The 6950-nt window shown below is 40.2% G+C and overlaps 1 long non-coding RNA gene across 1 annotated transcript in view; it reads right to left on the bottom strand.

The window, feature by feature from the left end:
• Window positions 1-1433: 1433 nt before the first annotated feature.
• The window catches only part of LOC139180639 (uncharacterized), a 32630-nt gene continuing 27113 nt past the window's right edge, over window positions 1434-6950 (bottom strand). The window contains exon 4 of the long non-coding RNA XR_011564872.1: window positions 1434-6695. This is a non-coding gene — a long non-coding RNA (uncharacterized lncRNA). The remainder of the gene's footprint in view (window positions 6696-6950) is intronic.

The following is a 6950-nucleotide window of genomic DNA, read 5'->3' as shown; positions in this document are numbered from 1 at the left end:
CTGCAGCCATGAAATTAAAAGACGCTTACTCCTTGGAAGGAAAGTTATGACCAACCTAGATAGCATATTCAAAAGCAGAGACATTACTTTGCCAACAAAGTTCCGTCTAGTCAAGGCTATGGTTTTTCCAGTGGTCATGTATGGATGTGAGAGTTGGACTGTGAAGAAATCTGAGCACCGAAGAATTGATGCTTTTGAACTGTGGTGTTGGAGAAGACTCTTGAGAGTCCCTTGGACTGCAAGGAGATCCAACCAGTCCATTCTGAAGGAGATCAGCCCTGGGATTTCTCTGGAAGGAATGATGCTAAAGCTGAAACTCCAGTACTTTGGCCACCTCATTCGAAGAGTTGACTCATTGGAAAAGACTCTGATGCTGGGAGGGATTGGGGGCAGGAGGAGAAGGGGACGACAGAGGATGAGATGGCTGGATGGCATCACTGACTCAATGGACGTGAGTCTGAGTGAACTCCGGGAGTTGGTGATGGACAGGGAGGCCTGGCGTGCTGCGATTTATGGGGTTGCAAAGAGTCGGATAGGACTGAGTGACTGAACTGAACTGAACTGAATCGAACTGTTATTACATTGCAGAGACTGTTTCTCTACTCTAAAATCTACTTTATCTAATATTGGAACCTCTCCTGATTCTTTTTTAAATTATGGTTTGCATAGTGTTAATTTTTCCATTCTTTCACTTTCAATACACCACTGTTGTCATATTTGAAGTGAATTTCTTGTGGACAGTATATTCTTGGATCTTGTTGCTGTTTTTGGTTGTTTTTTTGTTTTTTTTTTTTGTCCACCTGGCTATTTTTTTCTTGTATTTTAATTAATTCAGAAACTTTTATGGTCATTATTAAAAAGCAGAGATATTATACTACTTGGCCAACAAAGGTCCAACTAGTCAAAGCTATGGTTTTTCCAGTAGTCATGTATGGATGTGAGAGTTGGACTATAAGGAAAGCTGAGTGCCAAACAATTGATGCTTTTGAACTGTGGTGTTGGAGAAGACTCTTGACAGTCAAGGAGATCCAACCAGTCCATCCTAAAGGAAATCAGTCCTGAATATTCATTGGAAGGACTGATGCTGAAACTCCAATACTTTGGCCACCTGATGCGAAGAACCAACTCATTGGAAAACACCCTAATACTGGGAAGAATTGAAGGTGGGAGGAGTAGGGGATGACAGAGGATGAGATGGTTGGATGGCATCACCAATTCAATGGACATGAGTTTGAGTAAACTCCAGAGATTGGTGATGGATGGGGAGGCCTGGCGTGCTGCAGCCCATGGGGTCCCAAAGAATCAGACACAACTGAGCAACTGAACTGAAACTGAAACTGATAGGGTCTGACGGTCATTATTGATACAGCAAGGTTTAAGTCTACTGTTTTATGTTGGATGGTTTGTTTCCTCTGTTTCCTCCATTCCCCATTCTTGCTTCCTGTTTCTACCTTCCTAGGAGTTATTTGAACATTTTTCACTACGTTTTGATTTATTTTTAGTGTTTTTGAGGATATCACTTTGTATAGTTTTCTTAGTGGTTGTTCTAGGTACTTCAATATACATACATATATATTGCTGTCTGTGACAGTGATATCAGTGCTTCAGCACTTCAAGTAAACTGTGGAAACCTGTTCCCATATAGGTGTCTTTACATTTCCTACTTTTAACATATAATTATCCTCAGTATTTCCTCTCCATACATTGAAAGCCACAACAGATGTTTATAATTTTTGCTTCAGTCATCAAATGTTCATTTAAGAAACTCTCGCAAGAAGTAAGATGACCTGTTACATTTTTGCCTGTGTGTACCCATTATGGTGTTCTTTTTTTCTTTCTGAAATTTCAAGCCTCTTTCTGCTATCATTTTCTTTCTGCTCAGAGAATTTTCTTTAACTATTCTTCAGAACAGGTTTCCTAGCAACTAATTCTCTGTGTTTCTCTTCATCTGAAAGATGTCTTTTCCCTCCCCTTCATACCTGAAGGCTATTTTCGCTGAATACGGAACTCAGACATGACCGTGCCTTTTCCATCGGTCCTCAAAGAATGCTGCGCCCCTTCCTACTGGGTCAAGGTAAGAATCATGGGTCGAGATAAGAAATGTACTTCCATTCTAATTGGTGTTCTCCTAAAAAGGAATGCATCACTTCTATTTCTTTTTTTTTTTTTTTTTTGGTTTCAGAAGCTCAATTTTGATGTGCCTTTCAAGGATTTCATGCTTTGACAAACTCGGAAAGTTTTCGGTCATTATTTCTTCACATACTTCTTAAGTACCACTCTTTCCTCTCCTTCAAGCTCTCCAATGGTGAATGTTAGCAATTTTTTTATGGCCTCACAGGTCCCTGAGACTGTTCATTTTTGTTTCAATCTGTTTTCTCTCTCATATATATTCAGAATGGGTAAATTGTATTGATCTATCTTCAAGTTCACTGCTTCTATCTCTTTCATCTCCATTCTATTTTGTGAGCTCATTCAGTGAGGTTTTATTTTTTTACTTCAAATATTGTACATTTCAATTAAATTATTTATATCTGGTTCTTTATAACATTCATTTCTTTGCTTAGATTTTCTAATTTTTATTCTGTTCCAAGATCACTGTTGAATCATTTCTATGATAACTGCTTTAAAATACTTGTCTGATAATTTTGACTTCTGATTCGGATTGTCATTGCTTTCTGTTTATTATCTCCTATCATTCTTGTGGTTTTCCTCACCCTTGGTGTAATAAGTGATTTACCTGAGCATATGAGATATTATGAGACTGGACCTTATTTAATCTTTTCCTTGTTTTATCAGTTTGCCCTTCTACTGAGCTGTTGCATGAGGGCCAGGAGGCCCACAGCACCATCCAGCAACAGAGGAGTGCTGACTCACCCCGCCCACTTCAGGGTGGAGAAGACATTCAGCCCCCTCTTTGCTCCTCTTTTAAAAACACGGCATCGATGATCATACTCCCTTGTTGTCTCCAAGGAGGAGTGAAATTTAGGTCCTGCCTCTGGGCTGCATACAGGACAAGCAGAGGGTTGACTCCCAACACTTGGTTGCTGCAGGTCAGGCTTGGAGGCTCAGGTCCCCAGCAGGCCCCACTGACATGGGCTGGGAGTGGGGAAATCAAGTGGCTACTCTCCACTTTGACCACCTTGTCAGCTTTGTTGACGCCAGGTAGGGGTGGAGGCTCAGCTCACCAACAGACAGGCAACAACACTAAGCTGGTGCGAGAGTCAGATACTGCCAGGTCTGCTGGGATGTGGATGGAGGGCCAGCTTCCCACTCAGCCTGCCAGTGTCAGCTGGTGGGGAAGCTGGGCTGTTGCCACCAGCTTCTGGCAAACAGGAAATGGAGAGGCAGGTCCCTGCCCCACCTGTGACATCAGCCAGTGGGGGATTGGGGCACACCTTCTACTCCCAGAGGATAAGGACTAAGAGGGAGCATTAAAGATCAGCTCTTGGCTGGCCAGCAGAAGTGGAGGGAAAGCATGACAGGATTTTTTTGTTAGTATTTGACTGGACTAATGTCGATATTGCCACAAGGCTTTCTATTGTTAGGACACTTTTTCCCCTGTCCTTTGACTAAAGGGAATAAGACTTTCTTAGAGAATTTTATTTGTGCTTGTTGATGTATCTGGAACAGAGGCTTCTTCAAAACTCTGTTGGGGATATATTGGAGGCAATAAGGAAACCTTAGGAACTTATCATTGTGCTCCTTCCCAAATCCCAATATTAATATGCAGGTCACCTTTTTCTTTCAATCTTTCAGAATCTCCCTGGTCTTTTTGTTGTTTTATAACCTGGGAGGACTAGGGTTACTCCATCTTGACAGAACCCAGGAAACTATTCACTATTCTGTGGGTTTTCCTATCTTTTATGAAAGTGCCTGGTACAGATAGTTTAAAACTATCCAAGGCAATCTGTAGATTCAATGAAATCCCTATAAAAATACCAACAGCATTTTTCACATAACTAGAACAAATAATCCTAAATTTTGTACAGAAACACAAAAGACTCAGAATAGCCAAAGTAATCCTGAGAAAAACAGAGCTGAAGATATCACATTCCTTGACTTCAAACTGTACTACAAAGCTACAGTAATCAAAGCAATATTGTACTGGCACAAAAACAGACACATAGATCAACAGAACAAAACAGAGCCCATAAATAAACCCATGCTTATAGATCAATTAAGCTATCACAAAGTAGGCAAGAATTTACAGTGGACAAAAGACAGCCTCCTCAGTAAATGGTGTTGGTAATATTGGACAGCTACCCTCAAAAGAATGAAACTGGACCACTTCCTCATACCAGACACAAAAATAAATTCAGGATGGAGAAATGCAAACCTTGAAACAATAAAACTTTTAGAAGAAAGCATAGGCAATACCTCTTTGACATTAGAAACAGCATTTTGGATATGTTTCCTCAGTCAAGTGAAACAAAAGCAAAAATAAGCAAATGGTACTATATCAAACTAAAAAGCTTTTCTACAGAGAAGGAAACTATCAGCAAAACAAGAAGACAACCTGCTGAATGGAGAAGATACCCAATGAAGTGCTAATATTCTAAATATACAAAGAACTCGTACAACTCAATAGCATAAAAGCAAAGAAACTGATTAAAAATCGGGCAATGGAATATTATGGGGCCATAAAAATGATGAGATCTTACCTTTTGTCACTATATAGATGAATTCAGGATGTATTATAGTAAATGAAATAAGTCAGAGATAGACAAATACAGTAGGATTTCACTTAAACTGTGGAATCTAAAAAATGCAGCAAAACAAAATGAAAACACAATCATAAATACAGAGAACAAATGAGTGGTTGCTAAGGAGAAGGGGGCGGGGGGGTTGTGTGAAATATGAGAAGAGAATTAGGATGTTCCCACTTCCAATTAGAAATCGAATGTCTTAGGGATGCATCATACAGTATAAGCAATGCCATCAGTAATACTGTGAGAACTCTGTGTGGGGACAGGCGATTGATGACTAGACTTATGGTAATACTTTCATACTTTATTTAAATGTTGAATCACTATGCTATACACTTGAAATCAATATGATATTGTTTATCAACTATATTTCAATTTTTTATAAACTTCATGTAGCTATATTTTGGGTTTCTTGAATACCATTATGAATAAGAACTGTCAACTCCAATCCAAATTAACTATACCTTTCAAAAATGTAATAATATTTCAGATATTTTTCATGGCCTCTCTTCTACTAAACAGTAGATAGTTATTACAATGTGTGCCTGTCTGATGTTCTGAATATACAGACTTTGGGCAAAAGTATATGTGTTGTTTTTCTTTTTAACTTTATTTATTTCCTCATCCCCACTTGCTTTCAGAATGAGGATATCAAATGACACTAAAGTTCTTAGTAAATGACAAAGGAGTTGATAAGCAATCTTCAAATCTTCCATTTGTCCTCATGCTAACAGATCTAGAGTACCCCAAGATTGAGTATTTTAGTCAGAAGATAATGTTATCAGCTTCTTCCTACTCCTCCCACTCCAATTCACCCGATCCTCTCCATCTACTTCCTATTTATCTCCTTAAAAGAAGGTTGCGCTGTTTTCTAAAGCTCTGCTTTCCAATACAGTAGACTCAGGTCACAAACGTCTATTTAAATTTAAACTAGTTAAGGCACTTCCCTGGTTGTGCACTGGTTAAAACCTTGCCTTCTGATATAGGCGATGCAATTTCAATCCCTGGTCGAGGATCTAAGATCCCACTGGCCTCGCAGCCAAATAACCAAAACATGAAACAGCAATATGGTAACAAATGCAATAAAGACTTTAAAATACTAAAAAAAAAAAAACTGAAAAATAAACATTAAAAATTTAGTTCAGTTCAGTCACTCAGTCATGTCTGACTCTTTGGGGCCCCATGGACTGCAGCACGCCAGGCCTCCCTGTCCATCACCAACTCCAGGAGTTTACTCAAACTCATGTCCATCGAGTCTGTGATGCCACCCAACCATCTCATCCTCTGTCGTCCCCTTCTCCTCCTGCCATCAATCTTTCCCAGCATCAGGGTCTTTTCAAATGAGTCAGCTGTCTGCATCAGGTGGCCAAAGTATTGGAGTTTCAGCTTCAGCATCAGTCCTTCCAATGAATATTCAGGACTGATCTCCTTTAGGATGGACTGGTTGGATCTTTTTGCTGTTCAAGGGACTCTCAAGAGTCTTCTCCACCACCACAGTTCAAAGTCACCATTAAATAAAAATTAGTGCCTCCTTCCCACCTACCACATATCTACTGCCCCCTGGCCACACATGGCCCTGTTGATTATAGTGGACTGCACAAACAAAGAACATCATCCTCACAGAAAGTGCTCTTGCACAGTGCTGGTCGAAAGGCCTTCTGCCCCCACCTCCAAAGGCAACAACTTCCTCTAGAGTCTGATTCAAGCTTCCTTCCGCATGCATCTATGTTTTAAAATTCACCAACAGGAAGGCAACAATCTTTTCAGAATAAGCAACAGGCAGGCACGGAGCTGGTGGGAAATGTCCGGTTATCTATTGTCAAAGGCGCAGACTGATGAACGCGTCTGGAGTGTGGCTGTGCTCCACATGAAAATCAGTTCTCTAGGACCGGTGTTATTGGAGCAATTACACGTCCAGGGTTGGATGATTTGCATTCTGATGGGGTTGAGAGGTCAGGTCAAAGAACAGTGCATCTCTCCATTCTTCTCCTAGATAAGAGGGATTTGTGTGTGAATCATTTATATACTCTCCATAAATATTCATGGAAGATTATATGTGTGTATGGATGTGTGTATATATTTATTCTATGCATACGGTTAAAATTCATCTACATTAGACTCGAAAGACCCAATGTTTGCCATCCTAGAACAACTGTTATGCAACTAGAAATCACTCTGAAGACAGGAGGGCAGGGAGGCTGCGTTTGCTGAGGCAGAGAGGACAAGGGTGGGCAGCTTGGGAGC

Source organism: Bos indicus, chromosome 29 (assembly GCF_029378745.1).
Source record: "Bos indicus isolate NIAB-ARS_2022 breed Sahiwal x Tharparkar chromosome 29, NIAB-ARS_B.indTharparkar_mat_pri_1.0, whole genome shotgun sequence".
Taxonomy (NCBI): Eukaryota; Metazoa; Chordata; class Mammalia; order Artiodactyla; family Bovidae; genus Bos; species Bos indicus.
This window is presented reverse-complemented; position numbering and strand designations above follow the sequence as displayed.